The sequence below is a fragment of the Panthera tigris genome, chromosome D1 (assembly GCF_018350195.1).
Source record: "Panthera tigris isolate Pti1 chromosome D1, P.tigris_Pti1_mat1.1, whole genome shotgun sequence".
Lineage (NCBI taxonomy): Eukaryota > Metazoa > Chordata > Mammalia > Carnivora > Felidae > Panthera > Panthera tigris.
In genome coordinates this window covers 18,431,624-18,444,880 of record NC_056669.1, presented here as the reverse complement: position 1 = coordinate 18,444,880, position 13,257 = coordinate 18,431,624, and positions in this window count along the sequence as shown.

Here is a 13,257-nt window from a genome sequence, read left to right as displayed (position 1 = left end):
AAGTGAATCATTGGTTGGACTTAATGATTATACCTATTTTTTCTGCCTCATTTACCAGTTATTCTAAGCAGTTTGGTTTTTCTTTTTTTAAAATAGACACTCAATTAAGTGACTTTTGCATTGTTTTCTAGGGAGCTTGGAACCAAATTAGTGACTCGTATCACCTAGGTAGACTTTCATCGTGTGCAAAAAAGCATCTCATTTTTCATACTGTTTTATATTCTAACCCTTTTTTTCTCACCCACTTCTTTTTTTAAAGTTTACTTATTTTCAGAGAGAGAGAGCGAGAGAGCGTGTGAGCATGAGCAGGGGAGGGGCAGAGAGAGAGGGAGAAAGAGAGGATCCCAAGCAGGCTCCACACTGTCACCACAGAGCCCAACTCGGGACTTGAACCCATGAGCAGCGAGATTATGACCTGAGCCGAAGCTGGATGCTCGATCTACTGAGCCACCCAGATGCCCCTCACCAACTTCTAAATAATGCTACTTTTGGGTTATTTCGTTGGAAGAGGAAGAGAGGAAAGAGAGCGTGAGGGGGAACGTGGCTGAGAGCAGACATGAGCAGACAGGAGGGACCGAAGTGTCTCAGTCAAACTCCAGCTCGTACATGCCCCTGTTGCGATAATCAGAAATCGGGGTCAGATATCCCATCCCTGTTATAGTCCCCCATGGGTGTTTCACTCTCTGATGGATATTTATCCGCAAATTCTCTATTCATCACATAAATGTTACCAAATTAATAACCACTGTTGTGGAGAATTACCTGTTATTTTTGCTTATAAAGTGGTCTCCATTGCTTCGTAAAAGCTTTCGAGACGCATCTTTTCAATTGGGGAAAGTGTCCAAGTGTTCAAAGAGGAGCAGTCCTTACCCCATTTCTCTTGGGTTCTTCTTGCGAACTTAGAAAAACTAATTTTAATTAATCTTTAAATTTTCACTGCTTGAATTATTGTAGGCTAAACTAATTGTTATCATTCCAACTAGTCTTAGAACTTGGTGGATCACGGTTTTAAAAAGAAGTTTCTATTTTTACTTGCTAGTTCAGAGCACATTGTCATCTTCCATTTCTACCTGCTGGTAACATTTAGCCAAAAATATCCAAGAACAGTAATAATGGGTCTGAAATGACTGTGTTTACCTAATTTTTAATAAATGAAAGCTACCCATTTTCTTTTTATCAATGCTTCACTGTTTTTAATGGCTTTTAATTTCTCACGCTTTTTTGGAAAGCTTGCATGCTTAATCATTTTCCTTTTTAAAAATTTTTTTTTTTTTAATTTTAGAGAGAGCGTGCCTGTGAGTGGAGCAGGGGCACAGGGTGAGAGAATCCCAAGCAGGCTTCATGCTCCCCACAGAACCCATCACGGGGGCTCGATCCCATGACCCTGGGACCATGACCGGAACCAAAATCAAGAGTCAGACCCCCAACTGATTGAGTCACCCAGGCGCCCCAATCATTTTCCTTTTTAAATAGTACTTCAGCATTCAGAAACACCAGCAAGCTTTTTGGGAGAATATTCCCCAAAGAGATATCTGTATGAGTGCTTTTACAGTAAGTGGCCTAGTATTTCTAAGATGTTAACAACTTCACTGATTTGGTCTCCCCTCAGGTTGCAGTTAAAATTAGCCGGGGGAAAAAATGACTCATACACTTTACAGGGCAGACGAGTAGTATTGGAGAATGGTGGACGAGTAAAACGGGTTTTGAGGTAATTAATGGTATGAGCCGTCCCTGACAATGAAAAGGAGTGTTATGCTACAAGAAGAAATGTATTCTTATACCCTCTTAATAATCGGTAAGGTCAGGAAGGAAAGAGAACTAGTAAAAGCCAGTTTTACTGGCGTTCACATAAAGGCAATTCTCTACCAGCTTCTCTCAGGCACGTCCACCATACAAGGTTAATTGATGACCTTGATGGTAAAGATCAGAAAAAACCCTACTGTGTGCTCACTGTATACAAAGCCGCACGTGAAGTGACTCAGACTGGTCACTTCACTAAACACTCTGAACAACCACAGGGGATAATTGTATTATCCCTATTTTCTAGAATCTATAGGTTCTCAGAAAGATTAAATGAGTTGCCTAAGATCTTCTCGTACTCGACACAGCTGGCCACTCGGTCCCACTTCAAATACCCTCTTTCCTGGCTACAGTCATACTTCCTCTTGACTTTTCCTCGGCGTCTTCTGGGCTATTCCTCAGTTTCCTCTGGTAATTTCCTCCCTCCCTTCCTCCCCTCGAAATGTTGATCCTGTAGATTCTCAGGCCCCTTGAGATTGAGGCTCTTTTATTCTCTCTCCATTCTGTCTGAAATTTAAAATGCCATCTAAATGTATATGATTCCTATATCTGTTTCATCACCACCCCAGACTAGTCCGACGAGTTCCTGTCATAGATCTTACTGCCTACTCGACACCTTTACTTGGATCTCTTACAGACAGCTCACGCGCATCATGTACAAAACTCAACACTTGATTTCTCCCTGAGACTATTTCTCACGAGGTTTTTCCGTCTCGGTGAATGACATCATCATCCACCCAGCTGTACACACCAGAAGCCTTTTTTTATTTCTATCTTCCTCCCGCCTTCAAATCCAACAATATGACCTCGTGTCATGGCCTGTGCCTCTAAAATGGAGCTCAACGCCCTCCATTTCTTTTCACATCCTTGGTCCTTAGGCTTTTGCCAACACTCCAGCCCCGCACTAATACTCTTATGTGTCCTGCTCCCTCCTCTCTCCAAATCCATTCTCCATATAGTATTTGGAATTTTTTTTAAGGCAGGGAGGGGCACAGGGAGAGAGAGAGAGAGAGAGAGAGAGAGAATCTCAAGCAGGCTCCACACCCAACGCCAAGACTGATGCAGGCTTACGACTGTGAGACTAAGCCAAAATCAAGAGTCGAACACTCGACCGAGCCACCCAGGCATGGTCTTTGGAATTATTTTTAAAATGTAAAGGGGGGGAAGTGGTGATAAATAGGCAGAGCCCGGAGGATTTTTAGGATTAGAGGATTTTCTATACGATACTCTAGCGGTGGGTACATGCTTCAAATCTGCCCCTTGTCAAAGCCCATCGGATGTACAGCACCAAGATCGAGCCCTAATGTGAACTATGGATTCCGGGTGACGTGTTACCGTAGGGTCATGGATTGTAACAAACGAACCACTCTGGTGGGGGGCACTGATAGTGGGGAGGCTGGGCAAGTGTGTGGGCAGGGGGTATTTGGGAAATCTGTGCACCTGCCACTCAGTTTTGCTGTGAACCTAAAACCGCTCTAAAAATATTATTTAAAGGATAAATTGGATGATACCACTCTCCCTGCTTACAATCTTCTAGTGGCTTACAACTTGCCTCCGAAATAAAATCCAGATGCCTTTTTGTGGCTGCCAAGACCCCTACCTTTCTCTCCAACCCCAGCTATGCCAGCCTCGAACCTTCCACCCACGCTGGCGTCTCCTCTCTGTGAACAAACCCCTCTCGTGTCTTGGAGTTTGCCTTTCCTCCAGCCTCTCTCTGCAATGCCTCTTGGGACATCCCCTCCTTCATCCTTCCTTGTTTCCTCCTTTTTTCTCAAATCTCAACTGAAGATTGATGCTGTCTCAGAGGGCTTTCCTGACCCCTGTATCGAAATGAGAGCTCCGCCCCCATGTTTTCTTGTAACCTCCTATCCGTTTTCTTCACAGGACTTTCTTCCATTGCAAATTCTATCTTCATCCGTTTGCCTGTTTATTATTGCTCTGTCCCACTGAACTGTAAATTCCATTGAGGGCAGGGACTGGATCTGTTTTCAGTTACCACCGTAGACCTGAGGTCTTGTACGAAGTAGGCAAGCGGTAAATGTTTGACGAACGAACGAACGCGTGAATGTACATCTGGCTAGTAAGCGGTGCAGGCAGGATTCAAACCCAGAATCTGACTCTGGAATCTGTGTTGTGACCTCTAATGCTATGAGTAAAAGTAATTCGTCTTTGGTGGAATTGTAGTGTGAAGTTAATTTTAGTATAAAATCTAAAGTTCTTTTAAAATGCAATAATCCATATGCTAACCCTTCCGTGACAAGAGAGTCATGCTTGATTGGCCTGTGCCCTGCAAATAAACAGTGAGGCTGGATAACATCAAGGCCATATTTGGCGTTTTGCTTATTACTGAGATGCCCAGACAAGGTCCCCTGCAATGATTCTATCAACTCTATTAAGTTTTCTGTGAAAGCACATCAAATGACTTTGGGAAATTTACTTAACCGGTTTCGACCGTTAGTTCTTCACCTACAAGATGGGGAAAGAGCTACTTCACGGGATCATTTAGGTGGACTGAAGGAAATCAGAGATGAAAAGTCCTCACGGTGGGGTTAGTCTACGGCGGGCAGGTAGTAAATGTAGGTCTCTCTCTCTTTTTTAAAATCTTAATTCTTCAGTTGACTGAAAAACTCTAATCATTAGGGCTAACTAACCAGGGATCCTTTTTAAAACTATTTCTAAGTTCCGACATGGTTCAGAGTTGCTGGAGTAACATGCCAAGTCCTCAGAAGCTAATGATACAGGGAGAGGTAGGAAGGAGGCTTGCCCACGCAGGGGACCTTTGATATCTGCAGGCAGGTTCCGGGTCCGGACAGACCGCATTCTAAATCCATACTGAGTTCAGAATCTATGTCACCGGCAGCTCCAGCCCCAGTTTGAAGTCCGTACCATTCCAAGAATTTGTGTTTGGTTCCTGAGTTTACATTTCCCCGCCATGTACATTTCCCAAGGCACAGCTTTGAGGAATGTACGAGAAAAATAGGGAAACTTACCTGTTCTTTTCTCAGTTAACTTTTCAAGAGAAGTTTGATTCGGCTCATTGATTCTGCCTTGAACAACACCACCACAAAGTGAGACAAACACTGGTATTTAGGGATGGGAAATTTTCCTTCTTTCTTTTTTTTCTATTGTCTCACAGGACTTTGCTCTCCAGGATTTGCCAAGTCCTCTATTTCATGTGCTTAATGAAAGTCTTGGGTCCCACTTCTCTTGAGATCGATTTGAGAGGATCATAATGCTTTCCTAACAAAAAATGTCAGAATTTCTTTTCTGCCTCTCAGGCTTTGGATGTTATCGTGACAAAACTGGACAAGCTGGCGGAGGAAGCCACAGAATTTTTAGAGAATCTGGAAATGTTAAAAAATGGAATTGAATGGATTTAAAAATTTTTAATTTGTAATTGAAGTATAGTTGACATGTACTATTAAATCAGTTTCGGGTGTAAAACGTAGTGACTCAACAATTCTACATCTCATGAAATGCTCCCTACAGGTAGTGCATTACAGTATCATTGGCTACATTCCCTATGCTGTACTTTTCATCCTCGCAACGTATTTATTTTATAACTGCAAGTTTGTACCTCTTAACCCCCTTCACCTATTTTGCCCATCCCCCCGCCCCCTCCCCCGCCTTGGCAACCACCAGTTTGTTCTCTACACTTATGAGTCTGTTTCTCTGTTGTTGTAGTTGTTGCTGTTTGGTCCTGCGTTTTGCTTTTCAGATTCCACACACCAGGGAGATCGGATGATACCTGTCTTTTTCTGCCTGACTGATTTCACTTAGCATAATATCCTCTAGGTCCATCCAGGTTGTTGCAAATGGCAGGGTCTCGTTCTTTTAATGGCTGAGTAACATTCCACCACATATATATCACTCTTCCTTATCCATTCATCTATGGATGGACACTTGGGCTGCCTCCATATCTTGGCTGTTGTAAATAATGCTGCCATACAGATAGGGGTGCGACATATCTTTCCAAATTGGTGCTTCCGTTTTCCTCAGGGACATACCTAGAACTGAAATGACCTAATCGTATGGTACTTCTATTTGTAGTTTTCTTGAGGACATTTTATACTGCTTTCCACGGTGGCACAATAGATTCCTAGTGCCTTTTGACTCCAGGACAATTAAATAGACCACTTGCTAAATACTCTTTTTGGAGGAGAAAAACTTAGAGCTAAGTACCACAGATTTTAAGATTTATCATAAAGGTATTATTTCCTTACAAGTCACTCTGAGGCTTTAGCCTGCTGGACATACACGCCCACTGTAAAATTAATGAAGCCTCACCTGCCTTTGTTGACTGGAACTTGGTCAAAGGGAATGGCCAGGGAAATAGTTTTATAACATCCTAGGGCAAAATTATTGGTGCTTCTGATGTCTCTTCTGGATTGGCTTTACGATTTGTTTACTTACCGTTCAAGATAATCAGTTCCATTTTTTAATTTCTAAAATCAGGTAAGTTTATTCCAAGGATAATTGTATCGAGACACTTTGTACTTTTCTTCACATCAGTTTAGTGTCCGCGAGGAACATTTTATTACAGTCAAACTCTCTTCTTCAGGGCAATCCTGTCTTTTACATTTCATTTTTTGGTTCTGGGCTCCATTCGATTTTTACTCACAGAATTAAATCTGAGGGAGTCATCGTTCTGCTTTTTATAGTGTTTCTAAGTATCTCAGAAAGACAAGATCATTCTCTCCTACCTTTTAATAAAATCTACTGAGGGGTTTTAGTAAAGGTGAACGTTCCTTTTTTGACATTTTTGGAAAGGGAAGAAATACTTTCGATGCCACCTGCTCAGTCTGGCTCCCAGGAGAAGTCAGGGCCAGCCCCGGCCCCCATGTGCTCACTGCCTCCTTCACTGGTGCTTTGTTAACGCACCAGAAGGAAACGTTTCCTGTCTTGACTTCACAAGGCTGAAAGGTTCTGCTAGTCTCGTTTTTCCAACCTGGGTGCCTGTACATCCTTCTGGTGAGAGGGAAAACCCCAGAATGGGATTGGAATAGACAATGCAGGGACCGGTGAAAATGCATCCATTGACAATTGCACCGATAAAACAGCCCCAGGAGGACTTTGTCAGTGATCAGTGACTCCGGTTCAGGTTTTGGGGTGGCATTTAAAGAACCCACTTCTAAGATTAGCCTCGAAGAGAAGGAATTTTGTTGTTTTTGTTGTTTCTGTAACAGAGCACCGCAGAATGATACTTTTTGGTAGAAGACTTAGAATTTGCACCCACACATCTTGTGACATTTTATTATAAAATTAAAAAAAATCACCATCCAATTTTAAGCTCGATAGTTGCATCCTCCCATCAAAATATAGAAAACTCAAAAGCAGAGGAAATAGAAATAGCACTGATATGGCTGTGACACACTGATGTAGCTGTGAGGTCCTTCGGTTTCTATGAGTCGTGGGTGCCTCTTTGGAGGGCTACCAGGAGAGTTGAGTTTTGATGAATCTGTGTTTCTCGAGTATAATGCCTAGAAATACAACGAGGTCTTCACATGTTATGACTGTTGGAAACTGCTTTTCCTAAAATAAAAAGTATTTAGGCTAAAATTAACCAACTCAGGAAACAAGAGATGTTGGCAGGGATGCAGAGAAAAAGGATCCCTTTTGCACTGCTGGTGGGAATGCAAACTGGTGCAGCTACTCTGGAAAACAGTATGGAGGTTCCTCAAAAAATTAAAAATAGAACTACCCTACGATCCAGCAATTGCACTACTAGGTGTTTATCCAAAAGATACAAGAGTGCTGATTCGAAGGGGCACGTGCACTCCAATGTTTATAGCACTACCAACAATAGCCAAACTATGGAAAGAGCCCAAATCTTTCCATATCAACTGATGAATGGATAAAGAAGATGTGGTGTGTATATACACACACATACACACACACACACACAGTGGAATATTGGCGATCAAAAAGAATGAAAACTTGCCATTTGTAACAATGTGGATGGAACTAGAATGTATTATGCTAAGCGAACTAAGTCAATCAGAGAAAAATAAATATCATGTGATTTCAGTCACATGTGGAATTTAAGAAACAAAACAGATGAACATAGGAGAAAGGAAGGAAAAATAAGACAAAAACAGAGAGGGAGGCAAAACTATAAGAGACTCTTAAATACAGAGAACAAACTGAGGGTTGCCAGCAGGGCGCTGGGTGAGGGGGATGGGCTGAATGGGTGATGGGCATTAAGGAGGGCACTTGTTGGGATGAACACTGGGTGTTCTACGTAAGTGATGAATCACGGAATTCTACTTCTGAAACAATTATTACACTACATGTTAACTAACTTGGATTTAAATAAAGTTAAAAAAATATTAAAAACAAAACAGAAATATTTAGACTTGTATGATGATGTGTTTCCCTATGATTTAGGCAGGCTGGGCTTTCCGGACAATTTGCTTAAATAGCGTGCATTTAAACTGATCACAATCGTTGAGTAAATGGTTCACTGTGGTCCACAGGTAGGATTCCCCTCCCTCTGTCGACTCGGTTCTTGGATTCCACTTAACTACTGAAATTAATTGCTTATGAGGAGGACCCGGATAAAAGTGCGATTTGAAAATGCTAACACGTGGGAGATGTGAACAAATTCCCAGTGGCCGAACATCTCTAGACTCTGCTAATCTTGAATTACTATTCAGAATACTCTTATAGCTCTTCTCTGCTTCATTTTATGCCTTGAATATTCTGATACAACACCTAGGTGCTTTCACATTATGTGTTCAATCATTTGGTCCTTGTCGAATTAGTTTGCCAAATTGCTTTCTGATCGGGACTCTTCAGGAGAGCAGACTCCCTCTTTGGTGTGCACGCAGGTATTCCTTAATAGCATTTTGCTCTCATCAATACGGAGACGCATGGAGAAGATGATTGAATATCCACTTGTAACGCCTTGATTTGAATGGTCCACGTAGATATGAACCAGGTCAGCCAGTTGCAGTAAGCATGTTATGGCAGGTAAGACAAAAATACTGGGAACCATGCATTTTCTGCCTTTGGTTAACATATAATTAATAGCATATTTCTATGTGAGTATAGTCTTTCCATCAAAAACTTCCACAAGTTCTGGACAGATCCAATGGAAAGATTTTTTTTCAAGGCCTTGAGTAAAGAAATATGGTCTCCTTTTTGATAAAAACAGATATCTGCCCAACTGGAATAGGGTACTATCTGTGGAATTTTGTACCCTAAACTATCCCATGAAGAAATTCAAGAGTTAGAGGGGAAATTTCAAGACTTCTGTGTCCAGGTTCTTTGTTTCTAAAGGGCTTCAAAGACATAAAAGGTTGCTATCATTCTAATCGTCTCATTACAAGTTGGAAATGATGAGCTAAACCTACAGGCATGAGAACACATGTGTGGGTGGGTAGGGTTTTTTCTTCAGTTAGTACTTTAGGCTGATAATTTGTGCCATACAACTTCGAGTTAACGCTCTTCCTCCGATTTCTCTGTCAAAACACAGCATGATTTAGGACCGAACGCTATTAAATATACGTAGGAAAGCATCGAAAGGTATGGAAGATGCTGTATGAGCGTAAGGTACTGAGATTTCATCTGATGGGAGAATATCTTAGTTTCAAAACTCTTTCGCAGTCAATGCAATACAACAGTAGATAAAACAGTAGCTAACCCAGAGGCTACACACAAACAGAAACAACAAAATGTACAGTGAACGTTCTTCCTTCATTTGCTTCCTTAGCAAATAGAATTTGATTGCCAAGTTCTTCACAGAACGATGAGTCTTTTGTGTTTTATTTCTATCTATAGACACAGAGATCTGTCCCTCTGCCATGGAGATGTTGTCTTACAGGAGGATCGTATTTCAGCAAACATAATTAAACCATCACAAACAGAGCCTTCCATTAGTCAGACCAGAGTTATTGCTGTTGTGCCTCAGACGCATATGAAAGTATTTCACATTCCGCTGGGGGAAAAGAAAGACCACTAAATATTTCATGGGTTTTTCCTGATCAGATTGTTTATTTCTCAACATTTTAAAGAGATACTTAATTTTTCCCGACAGCTATTTTCGTCAACGCGTTAGAGAAATAGATATTAAGGGCAAAATTTGCATGGGATGACAAAAGCTGGTATTTTCCTGGAATGATGCTTACTGTGTGCATTAAAATAAATCTCACACTGTTCTCCAGAAAATGTCCTTGGCATTTGGTGTGTTCTCTAAAGCTATATTCTGGTAATGTTCTGCATCTAAGGTTCCGGGCAGGGGGAGAAATCATGTTTCGATTGGTGTGGTTCAATATACATTTGGGTTTCATGCAAAAAATAAAAAGACACTAGAGGGCGCTATTTGATTTTCTTTTTCACTGTGTTGTGCCGCACTGCCAGTGCATCGGGGCGCTGAAAAATGCCCTGTTCTCCTAACCAGGGCCAAATTGCAATGAAGTATAGGGTAAAGAAGTAGCTGAGTTCCAGGAGAGAGGCTAGGAGCTTCACAATGGGGTAGAGGCTAAATTCAGAATTGGTAAATAAGTAATTATTACCTCAAACCTACATGATTATCCCCTTTTGATAATTCCTTTGGTCAAAAGAAATTTTATTAGGGGGCACCTGGGTAGCTCAGTCGGTTAAGCGTCCGACTTCGGCTCAGGTCATGATCTCACAGCTCGTGAGTTCGAGCCCCGCGTCGGGCTCTGTGCTGACAGCTCGCAGACCGGAGCCTGCTTCGGGTTCTGTGTCTCCCTCTCTCTCTGCCCCTCCCCTGCTCGCGTGCTCTCTCATAATGAATAAATGTTAAAAAAAATTTTTTTTAAAAAGAAATTTTATTAGATTTCAAGCTCTCACTAAATGTCAAATGGTTCTAAAAATAGAATATTAGACAATGTAAAACAATTAATGCTCTCGAGTTTTGCCACCAGGATTTTGAGTAGTGCACACATCTACTACTGGTTAAGAAACTAATTATAGAATTCCCAATTGTCAGAAATGCCAGACCCCACGATGTTGTTCTTTTTGATATCAGACAAATACCAGGTTAATAAGATTCCCAATTAACTTCCTTTTTAACCTTTGCTAAGCAAGTGCTCTTTTTTCCTCCCCTTCCTTGAGGCAAATCTTTTTGAGTGGCAGGAAAAGGCAATGTTCTGGAGTCAATCTAAATATATACTGCCGTATGATTTACATTTGTATGGTGTCATTTTCTAACACAAGAATATTTGAAAAGAAGCTTCATATTCTCCTTTTACAGAGAGGAAAGTTGAGGCATCACCCTGTCGAATGATTCGTTTCAAGCGGAGAATTAGTAGAAGCATCAGGATCACCGTCCAGTTCTGCCTTCCTGACGGTCTTGGGTTTTAGTTCTGTAAAACTATTTCCCTTTAACACAGACAGGAATGATTGACTCAAAGATAACATGACAGCTGTCACCCTGGATTTCCAGTTCTTCTGTCCTCCAGGCTCACCGGAAGCCCATCCTTCCCTGCTCTCAGTTAGTTTCCAGCCATGCAACACGCTGGACATTTCACCGCGGACGACGAAATGGGAACAGAAGTGATCTGGTGTCCTTTCCAGGGTGTGAGTCTCCACATTCTCCCCCCCACTTGCCTCGGTGAACCCCAAAGCTTTGTGTTGATAATGAAAACAAAAGCATCAACAGATAACGAAATCTCAAGAGACAACAAGTGTTGGCGAGAACGTGGAGAAAAGAAAGCCTTGGTGGGAATGAGATCAGGGCAGCCACCGTGGAAAACAGTATGGCGGTTCCTCAAAAAAGCGAATACTAGAACGAGCATACAATCCAGCAATGCCACTTCTGGGTACTTACGCAGAGGAAACAGCAACACCAGTTGGGAAAGATATCTGCACCCCTATGTTCATCGCAGCATTCCTCACAATAGCCAACATATGGAAAAAACTTGAGTCTATCAGTGGACAGATGGATAAAGAATGAGTGATACACACACACACACACACACACACACACACACACAGTATTTTTTAGCCACAAAATAAAGAGGGAAATCCTGTCATTTGCAACAACATGGATGGACCTGGAGGGCATTATGCTAAGTGAAATAAATCAAAGTCAAATACCGCATAATCTTACTTATACATAGATTCATTATTTTGAGAGAGAGAGAGAGCACGCACATGTGAGTTGGGGAGGGGCAGAGAGAGAGGGAGACAGAGAATCCCAAGCAGGCTCCAGGCTCTGAGCTGTCAGCACAGAGCCGGACACGGGGCTTGAACCCACAAACTGTGAGACCATGACCCGAGCCAAAGTCAAGAGTCAGACAACCAACTGGACCACCTAGAATTTAAAAAAAAAAAAAAAAAAAACAGCAAAGAAAGAAAGAAAAAAGAGCTCACAGATACACAGAATTGCCAGAGGTGGTGGGGGGGGGGGTCAGTGGCAAAATGAGTGAAGGTGGTCAGAATGTACAAATGTCCAGTTATCAAATAAGTCCTGGGCATGTAATGGACAGCATAGTGACCATAGTTCATAATACTGTGTTGTATATTTGAAAGTCAGTAAGAGTTACTTACAAGAACTTAAAAGGTCTCATCACAAGAAAAAATATTGGTAACTGTGGGAGGTAATAGACGTTAACGAGTCTTCCTGTGGTGATCATTTCACAGTATATACAAATAGCAACGCCTACTGTATACCTGAAACTCATATAATGTTATGTGTCAATTATATCCCCCAATTTTTTGAAGTGTGGTTCTGAAGCAGGAACAGAAAAATAAATCAATGGAAGAAAATCAAGAGCTCATAAACAGAACCACAGAGACTGAAACTTGCTATACAGTAAAGGCAGTACCACAGTTCTATGGGGAAAGGATAAATTGTTCAATAGCTTCTGTTGAGGAAAAAAAAAGAAATAGTGAAGTCTCCATCAACCTGTCCCAGGGTGAGAGTGAGGACTAGAGCCCACAGGCACAGGCCAGGCAAGAAAGAAACCTTGGTGTGTAAGCCACTGAGATTCTGGGGTGTTCTGCGATGGTACCACGACCTAACTTATCCTAATGATGAGACAAGCTAAGGACGTCAACCAAGTGAGAAAACCAAAGGCCAGAATAAAAGTGTAGGAAGAACAGGTTTAAAGAACTAAAAAGAAACCTAAACAAACAAACAAAAAAAAACAACCCAAACCCAACAAACTATAGTCTTCAATTTGGACATTTGGAAATTTCTCATGACTCTCATAAGAAAATCAATAAAGGGAAGTTATTAAATATTGAAACACTTCCTCTTTTTTGTGTTTTTTTTTTTTTGGTTAAGATTTACCTCAGGAAATCAAGTAAAAGAATGAATGAGACATTCTTGCGTTCAACTTGGGATCTGATTGTGAACATCCAAACCTTCAACTGTGTAAATGACAAGGTTTTTCATGTGAAGACAGAACACGCATGTAACATCAGTTTCTCTCTTGGTGAGGAAGGGGCATTGTGTCTCACTTACGATAGGCGGCTGGGTCCCTT